Source organism: Gorilla gorilla, chromosome X, assembly GCF_029281585.2.
Source record: "Gorilla gorilla gorilla isolate KB3781 chromosome X, NHGRI_mGorGor1-v2.1_pri, whole genome shotgun sequence".
NCBI lineage: Eukaryota > Metazoa > Chordata > Mammalia > Primates > Hominidae > Gorilla > Gorilla gorilla.
In genome coordinates, this window is record NC_073247.2 from 49,735,508 (window position 1) to 49,757,948 (window position 22,441).

At 43.1% G+C, this 22,441-nt stretch overlaps 1 long non-coding RNA gene across 1 annotated transcript; it reads right to left on the reverse strand.

The window, feature by feature from the left end:
• Positions 1-208: 208 nt before the first annotated feature.
• LOC129530077 (uncharacterized) lies at positions 209-15,161 on the reverse strand. The gene is made up of 3 exons (XR_008675607.2): positions 14,986-15,161; positions 2,397-2,572; positions 209-329 (listed from the first exon to the last, which is right to left on the reverse strand). It is a non-coding gene; the product is annotated as an uncharacterized lncRNA (long non-coding RNA).
• Between the last annotated feature and the right edge of the window lie 7,280 nt (positions 15,162-22,441).

A 22,441-nucleotide genomic window follows, 5' to 3' on the forward strand; every position in this document is an offset into this window, starting at 1 on the left:
AGAGGCTGAGAAATGAACATTTTAGCTCTTCCAGCCTCTGGAATAGAAGCAGAGTGGGGAGGAAGGGATTGGAAAGGGCTGTTAGCGGAGCAAAACATATATAAGATTTCAGATTCACTAAGGACATGTTAGATTACATTATCTACTGTGAATGCATCATTTTATAAATGAGAAAGGAACTGAGTCCTGGGTAGAGTGAGTAACTTGCCTGCCCCAATCCTGTAGTTGGAGTAGAGCTGGGGTTTGAAGCAAGCCTTCCAGGTTTGAAGATCTTTCCACCTCTCCATAATAACCCTCTTAGGCTGCAAAAGAGTGTCTTGGCTGAAAATCTGTTTAAAAAAAGAAAATAAAAAAGCTCCCAAATAACTAAGGTGGGCTCTGTTGTCACAAGACCTGGAACAATAAGCCTAGGCATTTGGACTTGGTCTGAGGGACAATGGGGAGCCATTGTCAAATCTTAAACAGGATCATGGCAATTTGAGTTGCTTGTAGGTAGATATTATATAAATATAAGGAGTTATTTCTCTGTTGATTATGGCTACTGATTCAGCCAAGGGGAAATGGAGTTCTGGACAGGCTGGTACCTCCAGCAGTGACTGCAGGTGCTGTCAAAAGGAGGTGCAGGCTGCTGTCTGACATTCTCAAAAGGCCCCTGCTCTCCTGAGAATGGCTTGATGCTTATTGCTAATAACAAGGCTGGCAGCCAGCTGCAGCTTTCACTCAAAATTCTCCGGCTTTCAGTAATCAAAGCCAGGCCTGGGTTGTTCCTTGGCCCTAGACTGCAAAAGGAATTTCCTTTATTTTTGAACATGGAGAGAATAAAAAGAAGTACAAGTTGTTTTATAAGACAAGTGGGGCAGCAATTTGAAATAGGCATTTAGGCATCTCTTAGGGATTAACATCGGGACTCATTTAAGGGCTTGGAGTGTTAATAAGGATGAGATGTATTTATTTTTCCCTGGGTTCTTTTTTAGGAATCCCTGGGCAGTGTTCTGGAATTGATCTATACTGGCTCAAATTTCACATGTCCCCCCATTTTCCATGCAGACTCTCCCACCCTTCCTTTTGACTGAGTTGTACCTCCTATTAACTTGGAGAAAATGCCCCAATCAGGGTGCACAATTGGGCATAATTGGTACCCAGAAATACTGTTCACTGGGTTGAGGCAGCTCAGCAAACAAAATGGCCTCCTTTTACCTAGGGAATCTGGTTTGAAAATTGGACATTAAGTTACACTTCTAATTGAAATGAATTTGATGGTTTCAGAACAGTCCCCAGTGATCCCAGCCCACATCATAAAAACCACCATAGGCAAATTGGCACCATTCAGCCTTGGCTCAAACAGGCTAGGGAGTAAAAGAAGATGTAAACTGAATTTGTGGTTGCTTTTATCTTCAGATAGACAGGCTGGGGTTGGGGGAGCTTCCAGAGGGGAATTCTTGGAGTGGATTACATCATTTTCCTGACGGTCTGGGAGGCAGTGGGGTATAGAAGAAAAGCACTAGATTAAGAGTCTACCCTTGTCTCAGACAGTAATTCATGTTCATTCTTTGGTAAGTCATAACATTTTTTCATGCCTCAGTTTCCTTGTCTGCAAAATGGGAAAACTAACATCTCCTTGCCTCATGGTTGGTATTGGGCCCAGGCAATGACAGCTGAATGGTTTACCTAATGGACTGAAGAAGCCCTCAGAGTCTAGGGCTTCTGATTGCTTGGCTGGTGTTCACCCCACCAGCTGACATCCAAAGGACAAGATGCTTGTCTGTCTTCCCAGGAAACTTGGCTGTGAGGTTCAATGATCTCAAAGCAAAGAACAATGACAAGACAAGGAGGGTACTAAAGGGTGGACACTGACTTGTCACCAAGGCACTCTGAGCCACCTCATTATTCACATCAGTTCCTTATTCATCTCAGGCATATCTACCTAAGCAACAACACACATGTATTTTGTACCAACTATGAAAGATGCCAGTTCTGTAATGCACATTCATGCCAGGCACCCTGCTAGGATATTCAAACCTTCCTCTCTGCAACCATGTCAGGTAGATTTTAATACTCCCATTTTATAAATAAGAAAAATGAGGCACAGGAAGATCACACAGCTTAGCCAAGGTCACACAGCAGTATGTTATTGATTGGAAATGTCATATGCCATGGCCTGTCTTCCCACTCCACTGTGTTTTCAATCACTGTTCTAAGGGGAAAAGATAAAAATGAAGAAGACCCAACCCCACTTTTAAGAAATTGATAGTCTAGCCACATATCTACACAGAAATATGTGTGCACAAGCAGAATAAAGGTCTGAGGGAGAGGAAAGAGGGATTATTAGTCAGCTATTGCTGCTGTAACAAACAACCCTACACCTCAATGATTAGAAAACAACAATTCTTGCTTACTTATTTTCAGGTTGGCCATGGGTCAGCTTATGTGGCATGGGTCCCACTGAGCAACTTTGGTTTTGGCTGCAGATCTGCTGGGCTTGGGTCCTCACTGTGGAATGGGTTCAGGTTGGCTAGTCATGGACCCGCAAGTGTGAGTGGCCATTTACAGGGGAGAAGCTCTTCTCATGGTGCTGGCAGAGACACAAGAGGTAAAGCACAACCACATAAGCACATGGCAAGATGCTGCTTGGTTCATTTCTACTAACATCGTATTGGCTGAAGCATGTCACATGGCCATGCTCCAAAGTCAAGGAGGCAGAGCAAAGGGTAGAGAGGGATACAGAAGGGGTGAAGAATTGTGTCCAATAATCTATCCTACACCAGAAGGCTTCAGTTTTTACAGTAAAGTATCTGCATATTAATTTGAAATGATAAGCATGTATTATTTTTAAATTATAACTCCAATTTAAAAATACCATCAGCCTTCTCTATCCATGAGTTTCTCATTCACGGATTCAACCAACCAGGGATTGTAAATATTTTTAAATGAATTAAAAGTAACAATAGAACAATACAAATATTACAAATTAGAAAAACAATACAGTATAACAGTCATTTACAGTTGTCCCTTTGTAACCACAGGGATTGGTTCCAGGATCCCTGTGGATACCAAAAATCTCGATGTTCAAGTGCCTTATATAAAATGGTGTAGTATTTGCATATAACCTACACACATCCTCCCAGATACTTTAAATCATCTCTAGTTACTTATAATCCCTAAGATAATGTAAATATTATGTAAATAGTTGTTATAATGTATTGTTTTTAAATTTGTATTATTTTTCATTATGGTATTGTTATTTTTTACTGTTTCTTACAAATTTTTTAAAATGTATTTTTGATCCATGAATTTAACTGTGGATACGGAGGGTTGACAGTACATAGCATTTACATTGTATTAGGTATTATACATAATCTAGGGATAATTTAAAGTATAGGAGGATAAGCATAGGTTATATGCAAATACTTTACCATTTTATATAAGAGACTTGAGCATCCAATGATTTTCCTACTTGAAGGGGACCTGCAATACATTGTAAAAACCATCTTAGGGAGGTTAGAATGAACATACCCCAAGGTAATATTTCCTAACCCATCTCCTATATGTCAATTAAAAAATTTACACACAGACACACACACAATACTACAATATAATGGTTGCTGTAACATAAATGTGTTTCCAATGCTATGAGAACCCATATGAGAGCCATTTTTCATTCATTCATTTATTCATTCAACAAATATCTATTTCATATTACTATGTGCATAGGCATTGGAAATGAAGAGAAAAACAAAATAGGACAGATCACTGTCATCGTGTAACTCAAAAGTTGAAAACAGGCTCTGAACATATACAACTGGAATGAATTAAAGGAGGGGTGGACAAAGCTATGGAAACAAAAAAGATAAATAACTCATTTACATGAGGAGTATTGCAAAGGCTCCTAGGGGTTGTGTTCCAATATCCTTTCCTTAATTGACAGTCAGAATCCTGAATCGTAGCTGAACAATGGCTACCTCAGATAATGACAACAGTTTCCAACTTTCCTTGCAGCTAGCTATGGCCATTAAATTTTGGGCAATAGCTATAGTAGAAATGGTGTATGCAACTTCCAGAAAGTGCCCTTCTTTCCCCCTTATCTTTCCTGTTGGCCAGAATAGGAATGTGATAATTGGAATCAGGGTAGCTGTCTTGGGCGATAAGTGACTTTGAGAATGGAGACCATAGGGGATGAAATAAGATAAAAGGAGCCTGGGTCACTGAAGACTTTTTGGAGCAAAATAGCCAAACCCACTCTGTACTGCCTACCTCTGGGCATTTGTGTGAGCAAGAAACACACCTCTATCTTGTTTAAATCATTGTTATATTGAGCTTCTGTTATTTGCAGTTAAACTCACCCTAACAGATAAAGGAGTTCAGGGGCAGACCTCCCTACAAATGTGAGAATAAGCTGATACCTGAATGGTGAGTGGACAAAAAGTGCAGGTTAATCTCTTCCAAGAAGAAAGAACAGCATATGCAAAGGCCCAGAGGTGGGAGAACACAGGAATTTAGGGCAGATACAAAGGGGAAAGAGGTAAAGGATGGCCATTATGAGCTTAGATCCCATTCAGTTACCCATACATTTGTTCCCTACACCTCTCCTTTCCCCCGTTCTCCTTCCTTTCTTCCTACTTCCCTCTCTCCCTTTATTTCTTTCCCCATCACTCCATCCCTTCTCCCTCTCCCTCTCTGCCTTCATCCCTCCTTCCCTCCCTATCTACCTTTTTCACTTTTTTTTAGAGAAATATTTATTGAGTACCCACTGTGTGCCAGGCACTGTACTAGCCACTGGATGCACACCCTCATAGAACTGACAGTCTACTAGAGGGACAGATATCAATGCGAGAGGTGGGAGTGAGAGAAAGAGCATGTGTTGACTTCCTATGGCACATATGAGGAAGTACTGTTCAGATCCCCTTTCAGGGAAAGATTTGCTGCCCAACTACGAGAATTGCAGTTAGCTGACAGCCTACAGCTGTTGGCTTCAGCAGGGTCAGCCTCAGCTTTTGAGCTGAGGTCACATTCCTCTCAGAGCGGCCCTGGGCCAGCAGCTGAGCAAGGAGGTGGTATTCTCGGCTGGCCATTTCTGCCCAACAAAGGGCTGCTCTCATGGGCACCCTTTGCTCAGAGCTGCCACTAGGCTGACAGGAACTTTTCAAATCTGCATTGCGATCTTCCTGGAGAATCCAGCCTTCCATAGGCCTCAAGGCAGGTGAGAGCTCATCATAATCACTGGAGGAACCAAAGGAAGACCTAGTCTGTCTGGAGCACAGAGAGGGAAGGGAGAGTTCTGGCAATGAGACATGAACTACAACACCATGTGTGACTTAGGAGGAACTGGGGTTTTATCCTAAGTGCATTGAAATAATGCCGAGAGGTTTTTAAAATTCACTCTAACTGCTGCATGGATTGGAGAGGCCAGAATACCAGTTATGAGAAACTGCAGTCAATCAAGGGAATAGCTGGAGGGAGCTGCTTCTAGCTTGGTGGCTGCGGGAATGAAAAGCAGTGGAAGAGATGTCCTGGGAGTTTGTGGAGGGAGAATGAGCAGTACTTAGTAGTGACGGATTAGATCTTGGAGGGAGGAGGGTGATAGGAAGGAAGGTATCAAAGGCAAGCAACTGAGTAGAGGGATTTGCCCTTTCCTGAGATGATAACAGTTGCGGGAAAAGTAACAAATTCAGTGGTGAAAATCAAGAGCCGAATTGTGGCCATGTGGGTTTTGAGACTGTTGGATACACAAACCTGGAGTTGAAGACTGGTCTGGCCAGGAGATAAAAGGGAAGTTATCAACATGCCCAGGGTACTAGATGCCCCGGGAGCATATTAGGAAGCTTAAGGAACTGCCCCCTTCCCTCCAGGCCATCTTCTATTTCTTCTTACTTCTATGCTCCCAAAAGAGTCTTCTTTTTTTTTCTTTTTTTCTTTTCTTTTTTTTTTTTCTTTTTTAGACAGAGTCTCTCTCTTTTGCCCAGACTGGAGGGCAGTGGTGCAATCATGGCTCACTACAGCCTTAAATTCCTGGACTCAGGTGGTCCTCCTGCCTCAGCTGAGAACCTGGAACTACAGGCTCATGGCATCACTCCAAGCTCATTTTAAAATTTTTTGTAGAGATGGGGGTCTCACTCTGTTGCCCAGGCTGATCTTGAACTTCTGGCCTCAAGCAATCGTCCTGCCTCAACCTCCTAAAGTGCTAGGATTACAGGGAGGAGCCACCGCACCCAGCCCCCAAAGCTTCTAAAGCCTTATTTCATTCCAGGGAATCTTCTCAGGTGGAGAGGAGACAGAGGGTGCTGAGAGAAGTCCTTGTACTCCCTACTCCCATCCTTAGCTTTGTCCTTCAACCAAAATACACTTTTGTATGATGAGCCTTTTGAGTAATTGGTGCACTCTACCACCCTTACAGATAAGACTCTCTCTGTCCTTAGGATCAACTGCTTCCGAGGAGGAAGGTGTGCCTGCTCCAGGACAGCCCAGGGACTTCGGAGGGTTGCCCTTCTGCCTGCCTAACCCTAAAATGTTCCCCATAAAACACTCTGCCTGCTAATATCTAGACTGCACATCACAGATATGCAGTAAACGTGTGTTGAATGTATAAGGTCATTTTATTATTTGGTTGCCCGATCAGTGTGCCTGTCATAAAGCCCATCTCTTTGATTTTGCCTTTCAGCATAGATGAAAACAAGCTGGCCATTATTTTCCAGGCAAGCACTTGTCAAATAAATGTTCCTCATAGAGATGTAGCTTGCTGCAGAGTGAAAAGCATGGGAAGAGAGCCCCATCTTTCTCATCTGTATAAAACAGGATGACAATCCCCACACCACACACTTTACAACTGAGTTGGTATGAAGAGCTAACAAAAGCCCTCAGCCTAACAGTGCTTTGGGCTTTACAGAGAGACAGTGGGCTGATACACCATTGAGTTCTATCCCAACCCAAGTCTGATTCTTTGAGTGGAATAATCCCAGTTCCCCTCATTTTTCCTTAGATATGACATTTTGCAGCAAAACATTTGATGCCTGCAGGCTTTGGGAACTGGCAGTGATTCACAGACGGCAAGCAGGATGTTGGACATTGGTCAAACTTTGGCCCTGCACACCTTCTCCCACTACCAGTTATGCTGGTGAGGAACTTCCTCTTTCCCATTGTGTTATGTGGGTGGGTGGGATGGTACCTAAGGGGCCTCGCCACTCCCCATGGAAGCCAAAGAGGGTTCTCCTTCACTACCCTCATCCAGCAAAGGGCAGCTATGTGACCTCATCTTCTGAGAGGATCTTGAGCAGTGAGCAGAGAGACACACAGCCAGAAGAGGGTTTGCAGGACACTCGTTTGCCCCAAGAGCATTGTCCTGCACCAGCCTCTATAGTGCCTGCCACACAGCTGGGTTCCCACCCGGTGTTTCTGCCTCCCTGTCATTTATCTAAGCTCCCAGTATCATCCTTTAACAGTCCCTTTTGCCCAAGGTAGCCAAGAGGCAGTTTCTGTCACTTTTGCCCCCCAAATTTCAAACAGATACAGGCAATTTCTGAAAGGGGCACTATGTTATCATCAATATCCAGCATCGCTGAAGAGGAGGATTAATTAGTGACAACCCTCTTACTTCACCTATCATTGGGGCGGTCCACAGAGGATTTATCCCTGAACCACTAATGAATTTTCCAACTGTCACAAAACAATGCAAATAAGTAAGATCCACATCTGCTGAACACCATCATGAGGTCAAACTGTGGGTAAATAAATACTTGCTTCAAGGAGAGGGTAAATCCTAAGGTGAGGAGTGACAGGGCTTTGTTTGCATAAACCCAGCAAGGTATTATGGGTAGGATATTAATTAAATCATGCTCCTGGGCCTCACGGATCCCCAGCTCCACAGCTTCAGCTTGTTGACAAACCGAACACAGGGCCCCCAGAGAGACCACTAACATTTTGATGAACAGGGTTTGTTGGGGGTGATGTTTCCTAACTAGCATTTTAATATAATTTTTGACGCTTCATCTGAGCAACCTGGAAAGAATATGCAGTTAAAAGAAACGGACAAACGTCAAATTTACAAGAGAAGAAACTACCATCTAATGTTAGTCCACTGGAATTACTTCATGGGAATAATGTCTTGCTACCTTCACCCCACCCCAGGCCTTCCTGAGACCTCCTTTTTTACCCCTCTCCCTAAACCTGGGAGAACATCTCTGAATAACATCGAGGCTGCCTCAAGTTTAAATGAACTTTTAATGAGTTTTATAATCTTCCCAAGACCCTGTAAATCTTTCCTTTTTGTTCTTCTTTCCTTTTTGAAGAAATTAACCTGATGAAAGGTACTGTCTTCAGGGAAAGGGCTTTTATTTTCAGGTTAAAATAAAAGACCTCATCTCAGCTGGAATGGAAGATTGGTGATGAAAAGACCCTCTGTGGCCACCAGAAGTACCCGCTGTCTGAGAGATGCTGACCAAGAATGTTCAAGCTCCTTGTAATTGGTCTACCATCCCAACCATTCCCATCTTCATTTGCACTACACGGCCTCTTTCAGCTCAAAATTTCATGCTTCGTTTGAAGATTATAAAGCCTCTTTCATCTGAGAATATGCAGACAAATATGAACTAATTAATGTTCCTACCAGCCCCCTGGGAGTGTGCAATTGTCCTATGACCCACTAGCTTCCTGGGCATTCCCCGACGTTACACTGCTGTCCAGTATCAGGCATTTTTGCTAGTCCTCCCTCCCCTCACCACCCCCAATCAGCAACTGTCAACCCTGTTTCCTCCAAAATACCATTAGAATCTGCCCACTTCACACCATCTCTGCCATTTCCAGCTGGTTGCTTGCATTGACTATGGAAACAGACCTCTCACTTCTTCTCTTGCCCCTTCCAATCTAATTACCCAATTCTCGCCCAACAGGCAGAGGGAAATTACTAAGACATAAATCTGAAGAAATCCCTTTTTACCTGCAATGAGTCTCTCACCTAAAGCCCCTCCCTACTATTCCCATCCTCCCCTGCCTGACTTTTGGTTTCTCAAACATACCAAGATCTCTCCTGCCTCAAAACCTTTGCACATGCAGTTCCCTTTTCTAACACTTGGACAGGAAGGTAACCAATTATGGATGATGTTCTCCATGAGCTAAAGTCTAAAGAGTTGTTTTAAGTCTCTGAGTTTTAAGGTAGTTTCTTATGCAGCTTTGTTGTGGCAACAACAGCATCAAACACTCCTTCTAATAAGAGCACGTGGATTTTATTTTAGACATCTACCTCATCCACCCTTCATCCTCATGATTCTGGTGAGGATGACCCCACTCCTGGGGTGCGGGGTTGGGGCTCATCCTCCAGACGTAGCCAAACAGAGCATTCTATCCTTCTAGCCAGAAGAACTGGGTCAGACTCTATATGTGACCCAAGCTAGGTCAACAAGATATATAATCCTGGAAATTTCCCTAGAAACGATTAGAAAGAAGAAAAAGTCTTTCTAACAGAGTTTCTGTGCTCCTAGGTGAGAAGACTACAGCTGTCACCGGGAAGAAAGAGCCTGCCTAAAAATCAGAGGGCAACGAAACTGAAAGGAAAGACACAGAAGTCTAATGGCATCAACTGAGTGCCTGGGCCCAGCTATTCCTGATGATTTACTCCTGGATTTTCCAACTTTATACACCGACACATTCTCTTTTTTCTTATTTAGACGCGGTTTTCAAGTCACTTGTGACTTCAAAATTCCTGACTTTTACAAGTTCCTGCTTGCCTCTAGTTCAGCACCGACATTGTACTCCTGTCTTCAACTGTGTGTACCCTGACTAAGTCCTTGCCTTAATTTTCTACCTATTTCTCTTGTGCTTCCAAGTCTGTAGCCTTATCTTTAGGGCCAGCCTATCCCTTCCCTCTTTCTAGAAATCAAATAGGAGGCAACAGCACCTTTCAGAAAACAAGAATGGAATCTCAAAGTCCCAACCTCTTTATACTTTTCCCATGATCAGTCTGCAACATTAAGACAAGGGAAAGTTTGAGCAAGGCAAATGGCATGATCTGGACGTGGCAGGAAAAAAATGGGACAGACTCTCTGTTCCAGCGCTTTGAAAATCTGTTGGTTGTAAGATCTGGAGAAGGAACTCAAGTTCCAATAAATGTCACTGAACAAATTGTACGATGTATGGAGCTGCCTAATGTTTCATCTGTTTGGATGAAATGGTTGTCTTTAAATAAGCTAGGTGCAAAGTTTCTAATAACCACTGTTTTTCAGCATGTCTCAGAGCTCATGTTGTTAATCAAGCAAGGTTAGCTTATTTTTATTGAGTAAAGGATGTGTTAAGAAAGGAATGGTTTTGCATCTTAAGCAAAATGGATGAATGAATGAATGAATTTTAAGTAAATAAATAAAACCTTTAAGTGACAGTTTCTCTTTCAGAGAAGTCATTGATGGAAGCTATGTACTGATTATGATGATGCTGCCATTACTCTCAACATTCCTTCAATTCCTACTTTGAAAGGCAACCCTCTTTAGGTTGTACAAATTCTAGTTTGGTGGCTAATTAAGCCATGATACTAGTTTGAGATTTTTTTAAATCTTCCTTCTCATCTCTTCCTCTCCTAGTGTTTGAGGACTGATCATTCCTGATCTTAGTAACAGAGTAATTCATGTTGGCAGGTGTCACTTAAGCCCCCGTAGCTTGTAACTTCCTGACACAATTTGGAGTTAGCCCATTCTGGCATTCTCCTGCTGGATATCACCTACATTCTTGAATCTTAATGATATAAAATTATTCTACATTTTTAATGATCCGTTGGAGCTGTTTCCTCCAAACCATTAGCAATACAAGAGGTATATATGAATTTGACTTATTTACAACTCTGTACTATTCTTTCTAAACAGTTTCCAAGGAATACAAATGCACTACATATTGGTTACTAAAAACTGTTTGGGAATTGGATTCTTTAAATATTATGAAGAAATAGCTGATTTTCTGCAAGTCTGACTTTTTCTCAAAATGAAAGCTTGTGCACACACACACAGAGGTGCAAAAGTTCCCCATCAGACAGATGCAAGGCACCACTCCATTAAGGCAGGCAGTGACTTGCTAATGATCTATATCAGCCCTCACCTATATGGTACCTACTAGCCACATTTGTGACTATCTAAATTTAAGCTTACATGAATTCAAATTGAATACAATTGAAAATTCACTTCCTCAGCCTCACTAGGCACATTTCAAGTGTTCAATAGCCATATGTGATGAGTGGCTACTATCCTGGACAGCACAGACATCAAACGTTTCCATCATCTCAGAAAGTTCTATTAGATAAGGCTGAGAGGGAAAGAGCACAATCTGCCTTTGTCATTTAGTAAATGACTTGGGCAAGTTTCTTCACCTCTCTGAGCTCCCTTTTCCTTAGCTGTATGATGAGGATAATCATAGCTGCCTCACAATGGTTTTGTGTGAGAGAATTTAGGGACCCCATGTGTGTAGAAATGCCAAAGACAGGCCAGTGCTCTACTCCTTGCTTCCTGGGCTCCCCAAAAGGGAGCTGACTCCTCATCCCTCAACCTGGAGAACCAGTTCAGCTCTTCTTTTCACCAGAATCCTTTCCCTGCTTCCGACCCATCTTCTTTTTCTCAAAGCTGTTGTAACTGTATTGTTCTCACCTGCTTTGCCCAAGACAGATTCCCCAGTCCTCCCCATCAGTGTTTGGCATTTGTTCTGGGTGTTCTACTAGCAATGCCCATCCCCGGTCCTGGGCTTCCTGCTGTTTCTATTGCATCTCCCTAACTCTTACATCCACCCCAACTCAGTGTTTTTGGCCTTCCTCAGCAACCAGGAATCTAAACCACGCTCCACCCCATAGCAACCTATGGATGACGGAGCCTTAGTTCTTGATGGTGATGCAGACACCTTGAGGTGTAGCCATGACATTCACTCAGCCACACCTTGAGGTGTGGTCATGACATTCACTCAGCCCTTGGCCTGGTAGCAGCAATTTTCCCTGATAAGGTCCCCAAACTGACTCTCAGTTGTCCCCTGCAGTCCCATTAGGGCCTGTGGAATTTACGACTTCCATACACAACACCAGGAAGTTGAGGATGGCTCCACATGCTAGCTCAGTCTCTTTGCCCTCTCTCTGCCTGTGGCAGATTGTATTTTCCAAAGATGACTGCACCAAAATATTCCACCCCATGTGATCTTCTTAAATGTGAAGTTCACACTAATTCTTCAAGAAATGGGGCCTCTGTTTACACCTGCTGAATCTTGGCAGGCCTATAATTATAGTGGTTATGATTCTAGTGATGCTATATGACTTCTGAGACCATAAAAAGACAATACAGCTTCCACCTGGTCCTATTGGAACAGTCATTCTTGGAACCAAGCCACCATGTTGTGAGAAAACCCAGCCCACATGGGAAGGTCACATGTAGGGATGACAGTCCCCACTGAGCCCCAGCCAACAGCCGGCATCAACTGCAAGACATGTGAGTAAGCGAACCCTCAGATGATTCCAGCCCCCAGCCTTTGAGCTGCCCCAGCTGATGCTTTGTGGAACAGAGAAAAGCTGTCCCCACTGAGCTCTGCTCAGATTTCACATTTATGGTAAAAATCTATATGGTCCTTACTTTAAGTTACTAAATTTGGGGATGCTTTCTTTACATAGCAGTAGGTAATTAGAACACTGCCTGATCAAACTGCACTGCAACTTTTACTCGGCTGCTAACTATATGGCTATAGCCGAGCATCATGGGGCCACCGTGTTTGGCAGTTCCCACATCCGAGTTCCAAATGCGGAGCACAAAAGTCCCACTGTCACTGATCTTCCCTTCCACTCTCAGAATCTCAATCTAGTATGGGGAAGCAAGGGTCGAACCATGTGCTTCCCCCGTCAGGGCAGATGGTTCTCTTCCTGCCTGGAAGGAATTCCCTCTACATAAAAGCCTCTTTCCACCAGGTACGGTGGCTCAAGCCTGTAATTCCAGCACTTTGGGAGGTGAAGTGGGCAGATCACCTGAGGTCAGGAGTTTGAGACCAGCCTGGCCAACATGGTGAAACCCCATCTCTACTAAAAATATAAAAATTAGCTGGGCATGGTGGTGGGCACCTGTAATTCCAGCTACTCGGGAAGCTGAGGCAGGAGAATCACTTGAACTCAGGAGGCGGAGGTTGCCGTGAGCCGAGATCATGCCACTGCACTCCAGCCTGGGCAACAGAGTGGGACTCCATCTCAAAAAAATAATAATAATAAAAAATTTTTAAAAAGTGTTCTTCTTCCCAAGAAAGCAGACATCAGACATCTTTCCCCCTTCATTGGGGCCTTAATTGCAGATGGGACTCTGGAAGAGATACTGACATAAGCATAAAAGTAGGTCCAAAAATATTTAACCTCTACACAAGAATTCAAATAAGCTATTGACCTTATGAGAGAGTCACAGTGATGGATACCTTCAAAGGAAGGAGAAGCACCATGGAGGGCAGAGGAGAAAGACCATACCTGCTTGACTTGGTGTGAGAGGCATTCTAGATGTTATTGACATCGTATAACAGACAGATGACAAGCATAGAAGCTCAGATTCACAAAATGCCTTAATCTTACTGCCTGCTTAAGATCTATTTATAATATTTTCTCCACATGCAGAGAGAACACTTTCTTCACCTTTCATTCCATTTCCATATGTTTAATTTTCCTCACCTGCAGGAAGCCCAGATCTGTGGAAGCTCCTCCCTTGAAAGAAATTTGCAATAATTTTATCATTCCTCGCAACAAGTCCATCCTCACAGTGAGCTGTCCTTTGACATTCATAAGGATGTGGATTTATCCATAAGCAACCCTATTTACATAGTCTCACTCATGTTCTTTGTCATTATAATTGCTAATAACACTATGTTTTAGAATTGGCAGAATGCTCCAATATCAGTGTAGCAGATGCTTATTGGTGTGGCTGCCCAGTCCTTATTCTTTAAAAATTGTCCATGTCATGCACAGGGTTTGCTTCCATCATACATAACTCTCATGTTTTTGCCATATGACTCTACTTTCCTGACCATAGATGTCTTTCCTGGGGGCAAATACATGATAAAAACTGAATGAGATTCTCTCTCTTCAAAATATGAATGGAGACATCCAGAAGCTGTAAGTTAGTTGTTGAGTTGCATTAATAACAGCATTTTGGTGGGAAGTTTTATTGTAGATGAGACAGTGAGCTCTGATGTCCAGGCCATTGTTGGGAAACCAAGTTGTGGTCCTGAATGACTACCCAAAGTGTTGGTGTAGTCTCCTTTCCCATGATCCATACTAATAATAGAGATGACCACAGGTTGGCACATGACCTGTCTGAGTTTGGGTTCCCCCAAAAGCAGATCCTGAGAAAGGAATTTGAATGCAAATAGTTTATTTAGGAAAGACCAATAAGGAAATGAGGAGGTATATTAATCAAGGTTCTTCAGATAAACAGAATAGGATGTTTGTATGCAGAGATAGAGATATAGAGAGAGACAGAGATAGAGATAGAGACAGGTTTATTTTAAGGAATTAGCTTACATGATCCTGGGTCCTGGCAAGTATAAAATCTTCTGGGCAGGCTGACAGGCTGGAGACCCAGGGAAGTGCTGATGTTGCTGTCTGGACTTGCCATAATCCAAGTTGGAAGGCAGTCTGGACGCAGATTCCTTCTTCCTCTGGGAACCTCAGGATTTTTAAGACCATCAGCTGGTTGTATGAGGCCCATCCACATAACAGGTTTCCCATTATGAAGAGTAATCTGCTATACTCAAAGTCTACTGATTTAAATATTTATCTCATTCAAAAAAAAACACCTTCACAAAACCATCTAGAGTAGTGTTTGTCCAAAAACTGGGTACTACAGAATAGCCAAATTGATATATAAAATTAACCATCACAGGAAGTGAGGCAAGGAAGGAAAGGCCGCCAATAAAGGGTACATTATCAAGCAGGTTATCACTACAGGCAACTGGAACATAATCACACTAGGGAACTCTGGAAGACAATGTAGAAAATACATCTTAGAGCCATTCTACCTGAAGAGTAAGAGAGCTGGGATATTTATCCACCCAATCCTGATGGTCATTGGTTGAGGGTTGCTCTGGGGAATGGGTATCAGTCCTGCAAGCCTCCAGTCCTGCTGCAGGCGTAGTGGGCTACAGCAGCCAGAGAAAGCCCACAGGCTGCGAGACACAGCTGCCTGCAGTCAGAAATCAGGCTGGCATGCACAGGACTGGTAAATGCTAAGGGGGAATGTGAGTGGGGTACTCACAGCATCAGCTACTTTGTCATAATCCAGAGAAAGATGATCTTTGTGATGTTAGATAATAATTAAAGAGACAAGGACCCCTCTGCATCATTCAACTGAAGATGTGTTACTCTGTACTCACTCTCTTAGTTCTTAAGATCTCACAGACCTGTTGGCAAGTATACTCCAGGACAGCAGGAGGAGACAGCATGAGAGAAGAGAAGCAGCTGAGGTCTTTGTTTCTCACAGGTATCTCCTTTCCTCACACTCAATGACTTTTTCCAACCTCATTCAACATGTAAATTGAGAGACAGAATAGAATTGTGCCCAACACTGCCTACCCACTACCCACTATCGACTTGCTCCTTCTTACACTAATAGAACCCGCATTATGTCTGGTGTGATGATGTACTTAGTTAAACTACTTCTTCCCAAACTCTCTTGCATTTATGCACAAGCACATGACCCAGTTTTGCTCAAAGAGACGTAGGTGAAAGTTGCTGAGTAGTACTCCCAGGAAAGGTTTTTGGTTTTGTTTTGCTAAAGGGAAAGACCTGGCAGAAGTGAACCCTTTGATTCTTTTCTTTAACTCTTATCCTATTATTTTGCCTAGGACACAGTCACAATGTTGAGAGGTGGAGCAGCCACTATCTGGCCATCTGAGGTTGGCAGAACCAGAAGTGAAAAACAGTCTATATTCCTGAATTTCCTGAGCAAATGCATCAGGACTAGGCTGCCTATCTCAAAACTTCTTATTTATGGGAGAAAAATAAAGCCTTTTGTGCTTAAGTCCCTGGAGTCTGGTTTTGTTCTATGCAGCCAAATGTAATCCAGGCTGATGGAAAGTAATTGGAAGAATGAACAGCTTATTAATTGCAATTATTATTTATATTATTTCTCTATACCCCCTGCCAGAATATAAGCTTCATGAAGGTAATCATTGTGTTTGTTTACTACTATTCACTAATATTGGGCACTGTAGACATTCAATAAATTCTTGCTGAATTAATGAATAAATGAACAAAGAATGGCACTCATCTTTGACTGCTTAATTTACATTGTTTAGTTTCCCCAGTGAGAACATTCATCAGGTGCTGAGACCCAGGCTTCTTTGGCATCCTTCAAAGCACACATCACAATGGCAAAACATACCCGAATGAAAGAATGACTGATGGTCACAGGCTTGAATCCCAGCTCAGTCAGTTATCAGCTGTGTCACCTTGGGCGAGTCACTTACTCTTTCTGAGCCTATTTCCTCTTCTTTAAAGTGAGAAGAACACTTGCTTCACAGAGTTGTTGTGGGTATAGGAACAATATATATGTCTCAGATTGGGTACTCTAAAAAGCAGAGGACTTGGTTATGGGTAGTTTACTTGGGGGGTAAGCTCAAGGAGCTAAGAGAGAGAAACGGGGGACAGAAGAGAAGTCATGACACAAATGGATTACTGAAGTCTTTGATATAGGCAATGGGGGCTTGATGTGACTCTGAACTCATACAGATGGGTCCATCTCCACTGGGGTAGATATCAAAGTTGCTCCAAGATGCAACTTGGGGCCCCAAAGCATCTGCTATCGTGTGTAAATTACCTGACCCTTTATAACCATCAAAATGGCCAAAACTAAAAAGGTGAACATACCAAGCGTTGATGAAGATGTGGGGAGGGGAGTACTCGTGCATGGCTGTGGGGTGTGTAACGAGTGCAGGCTTTTTAAAAGGCAATCTGGCTTGTCTCAGTGAAATTTAGTTGGTACATGCGCTATGATCTGGTGACCTCCCACATCCCAGGCATAGAGCTTAGAGGAACTGACTCATGTACAGGTTTATAACGACATCTTTATGCAGATGTTCACTGAGTTTGTTGGTGACAACCTGGAGGAAAGTTAGATACAACCTGAGTGTCCATCTTTAAAGGAATGGATAAGGAAAGTAAGGTGGATGAACCTTATGAAATACCATGCAGCAGCAAAAAGCAAAGTACAAAATGGACATACAACAATGGCAATAGCTCTTCATGATAATGCATTGAGTGAAAAAAGGTAAGAAAATAAATGAGATTTGTAACATGATGCCAATTATGGAAACTAAAATCCCACTCACAAAAAGGCTTTGCCTATTTGACAGGGATGCCTGCATATATCAGGACACATACCAAGGACACAGAGGGGATGCTTTATGGGGGTGGGGCACGAAGGTGAGGACTGGGGATGATGGAGGTGGGGTGGGGGTGGAAGAGGAAATAAAACACAAGCAGGGCCTTCAAAGACCAGGGTTTATTATGTGCTATGAACTGAGGAGTATGATTAATCATCTTCTCGTACCAGAAAGCCTAAACAGGTTTTTTAAAGTAAATAAAGTGCCTGGAACACCATAAGTGTTCAATAAACGGTTGCTAAAAATGTGACTGAAGGGACAATTGTGCAATTTCCCACAAAGACCTGCCATGTTCCCTAGAAACTAGAAGGCTGCAAAAGAATGGCTTTCTCTACCTCTTACCTCATAACTAGGGGGGGTTAATATTGGGTGAGTGGACTCTGTCAATTTGGATGGGGAAAAATCATATTTATTTGCACTAACCTCTGACTGCAATTTAGCATGTCCACAGTTGTATTAGTGATATCTATGAGTTTATCACAAAGAGAAATCATAGATATTTTTTCATCACATTATAGTTGTTGCAGATATCTTGAAATATGCTCAGCACTATATGGAAATTATAGTATTTATTAGACTTGCCAGTAGATCATATTTAATGCATTAGTAAATGTGCATTTATCACATATCTGGCTTTTTTATTACTGTATTTCAACATCATTAGTTTCTTTTGTGATTCTCTGTATTTTATTTCATGTGCTTAAGACTATTATTCTGAGAAAAGGTCTATAGGCTTTACCAGATGCCAAAGGGGTTCAATGGCATGGCAAAGGTTAAGACTCACCCCTAAATAAGTTTTATCAGTACTTCTTTAAGTCACAAGGATTGGTGAGAAAATGCACTATTAGACTTTCCATTGCACCATCCTCACTGGCCAAGAAGGAGTTAAATGGTGTCCCTAGCACTGTATTGTCATCCAGCTTGTGCTGGTGCCAAAGCGGCTAGTGCCTGTCCTTCCTGTAGGGACAAGGGAGGAGAGGAGCAAAGGAAAGGAAGGAAAGAGGAGGGAAAAGGAGAAAAGAAATGAAAAGATAATTTCTCCTGCTTTTTCACATCACTGAATTGAACTTTGCTTTTAATAAAAGCATTATTAAATAGAAATGGCATTCTCATTATTTTGCATTTAGGTGATATTCAGAAACATGGTCCCAGTAATTATTTGTGCTGGGCAGGGCCAGCACATTCTCTTTTCCTGAGTACAGTTGAACCAGCATGTCTTCTTCCAGGGCAGCCTTTCCCAAGGCTATGGAGAGATGTAAACAGTCTCTACTGTTTCTCCCCACTTACATCCATGAAACCAATAGGCACCCTTAATCAGGCCCAGAGTTCACACACTGGGCATGTGGTACCTGACACTTGATATAGAGAAATATTTCACCTCCATAATTTATAATGTTTTCATCAGAAGGCATCCCAGAAATAAAGGCTCTCTTCTTTATACACATCACAGCTAATCAGACCAGTGCTTAGTTTTGGTTCTCCCTGAGGCACACCACTACACAGCATTCAAGTGCAGCTAGTTTATTTGGGAAATGCAGGAAATACCTGGAAGGACATGGAGCAGTGAGACAGGGAAGGGAGGGCAGACAATGACAGGTGCATTATCAATCCAGGTACCACAGTGGGTGACTGGGTCTCGATCTCCTGGGGAAGCTCTGGGAAAGGGTGTAGAGCATGTGCCTCAGAGTTATCCCATCTAAGGGGTGAGGGAGGTGGGGTATTTATACATGAACCCCCATAGTCACTTCTTGTGAGCTGCTTCCAGGGGATATTACTTCCTCAGTGCTTCCAGCTTTCACAGGGAAAGCCACTTTTCACAGTTTTGAAAATATCCTTGGGCATAGATCTGCAGACACTGGCTGTTGAGGGTTAGAGGGAGCCAACTGAATTGGGAAAGAGGGAGGGGCACTGGTGGGGTGCTGATGGTATCTGCTACTGACCTAATGTTGGTAAGCCATCTGCTGCTCTCCAGTGTAACAACCTCTTCACCTCTCCCCATCTCAGTTTCTCCATCTCTGCAAGAGGCCAAGGCTCTTCAAAAGTTGCAAACCAAAGCCCTGAGAACCAAATGAGGTACTTGGGTGGATTTTGTGTGGCCTTCATGGCTTTTAAAAAATTTTTAAATTGAATCAACTTCTCAAAATCACGAACTTTTGCATGAAAACATGATTATTTATGTTCTCTAGAAAAATATTTGGCAACACTAGACCCCAAACTAGATGATCCCCAATGCCATATGGTTCTGAGAATCTAGACGTTCCTCTTTCCTGCCAAAGTAAAATGGTTTAAGGGAAACCTTTCACGGCTTGTGGGCAGATTCTCTCCCGTCCCTGTTTTCTGAAAGGTTTTTGGTTCAGAGTGTTTTTGTTTGTTTATTTTGTGCGTGGTTTGGGGGTTTTGTGGTTGTGATTTTTGTACAGGACAATGCAATTTTCTGCCTTTTCACATAGCTGAGGAGTGGGGAATTTTTGGTTTTAAAAAATCCAGGTAGCCTCAGCCTGCCCTGCCAGGGTTTTAGAGCCAGTATGTTGTAGCATCAGCTTGCAAGCCGGCTGCTTGCAGGGAAGGCCCAGCCATCTGTTCCCGGAGACGGTGAGAGAGCCATCTTCCTTCCTCCACACCTGCCCCGAAACACAGGCCCAGAGACATTTTATAACCCAGAAACAGCTCTTCTCTGTGCCAAATATAGGACCTCAAATTCCTCTGCTCTTTCCTGTATTCTCCATCGGCTCCTTGTTGGTTATCTCCAGCTCAAAGAATCTCTCCAGCTACTGGGTTCCAGCCAAACGCCAGAGGCCACCAACTGTGCCTATCAACAGAAGTGGGAGTCAAGGGCTCTCAGCCCCGTTGCTGAGCTGCCCTGGGAGTCGGCAGCTGATGACACGGGCTGTCCCCTGATTGCCAATCTAGATGGCGCTTTGAAACATCCCATCCCCGGTGATCCCCTCAAAGGCAGCTGTGATTAGTTTAGTCTCCGAAGTCTTTGAGAAAAGCCCCAGTGACTTTGAATAATAATAAGAAAGCCCACCTAAAAGCATAGAAAGTCTGAATCCAAGGGTCTTTTTGAACAAACTGAAGTTTTATTCATTTCACATGCATGAAATAAGGGCTAACAGGATGGTCAAGGAGCAACTTTGACTTAATGAATGGATAAGAATCATCGATTGGGTCACTGTCTTGTCTTTTTCTTTTTTTAACAACAGAAATGGGTACTGTTAAAATGATTTTCAGGTCCATAGAAACAATCTGAATTCTTGACCTAGCTGGGAGTTGCCTTTTAAAGCGTGATTGAGAATATGGCTCTGGCATCAATCAGACTGCTGGGGTTCTGAATCCAGGCTCTCCCATTCATTAGCTGTGTGACCTTGGGCAGGCCTTGACCTCTCTGTGCCTCAAAGTAATCGCCTGCAAAATGGAGAGAATAATAGGACCTTCCTCACAGTGTTGCTTTGAAGATTAAATAAGACATCCATGAAGAGCACTCCAGACAGTACCTCGTTCAGAGTCAGAACTCAGTAAATGTTATATATTATTGTTGTGTTATTATGAATGATTTTTTTTCAAGGATAGTGCCAAGATTCACATCAGTTCTAGTTCTCCGTGACAAAAAAATAAATCCAAATTTCTGAATAGTGGGGTCTGAATTGATGAGCTCTTACCAGCATCTTGCTTTTCTCCGGGTCCTTGTCACAGTAAATCTGATAAGAAATGCAGGGGGTGTGCTCTCAGCAGACAAAAGCCCGCGGTGGGGCTGCTCTGCATTGGCTGCCGGCCTGAGGTTGAGAGGAGGGCAAGCTTGCCCCAGTGCAGCCGGCCTCTGTACAGTGCCCATGGGCCCAAGGAATTTGTGTATTCAGCTGGCCTCTCAGCACCTCCCTGCTCATTCGCAGGTAGAGGTGAAACATCAGAATTCAATGTTTTGTCACCTTGTGAAATTATGAGACTCCATTCCAGTTGCGTTTGTATCATCAGAGCACAACGGACACGTGGGGTAATTGCTGTTGCTGGGTTACTCCTTGTAAGTTCAAACAGTTTCACATGCTGAATGACAATATATTTGCCGTGACCTGGGTAAATTAAAACAATGCTTCCTGCCTAGGTAGACTTTGACGTGATTCAGTCCATCTGCTTCTGATGAAGGTAATACTTCAGTAAAGCAAGAAATCCAAACACACAGTGCTACCTCGACGTTTGGTTTTCCTTCCTGTCTTCCTTCCCTCCCTCCCTCCCTCTTTTCTCTTTCCTTTTCTTCCTCCTTCTTCCCTCCCTCTTTTCCTCCTCTTCATCCTTTTTCCCCTTCCCTGTACCTTCCTTCATTTCCTCTATTTTCCCTTCCCTCCCTTCTTCTTTCCTTCCTTCTTCCGTCCTTTGCTCCTCCCCCCTTTTCTCCCTCTTTCTCCCTCTTCCTTATTTCCCTCCCTCCCTCTTTACCTGTCTCCCTCTTTCCCTTCCCTTCTTCCTTCCATTCCTCTCTTCTTCCTTTTTTCCTTCTTTTTCTTCTTCCTTTTCTCCCTTCCTCCCTCTTTTCCTTTTCTTCCCTCCCTTTTCCTTCCTTCCTTTCTTCTCTCCATCTCTTCCTTTTCCTCCTTTTCCTTCTTTCCCTTCTTCCATTTCTCCCTTCCTCCCTCTTTTCCTTTTCTTCCCTCTCTTTTCCTTCCTTCCTTTCTTCTCTCCATCTCTTCCTCTTCCTCCTTCTTTTCCTCTTTCCTTCCTTCCCTACCCTTTCCTTCCCTCCCTCCCTCTTTTTTCCTTCTTCTCTCTCTTCCTTTCTTCTTTCCTATTTTTCTTCCTTTCCCTGTCATTTTCTTTCCTAAGAGGAGAAACACCAGTTCTCAGCCGCTCTGCGTTCTTGGCGCCAGACGCTATTCTCCATGTGTACACAAGTCTGAGTCTTGTGTCCAAACATAAGACAGAAACGTGATCAGGGCTGGGGAGAGAGTGGGGGATGGGGAGAGGACAGGACTTGACAGGTCTTCTGCATCCCAAGTCTCCAAGATGCAAAGGTAAAGTCAGGCTCTTTCCTTAAAGGTTACATTTCACATTTTAATTGCCTCATGTGGAGGCTGCTCCAAGCTGGGGCTCACCTAGCCTG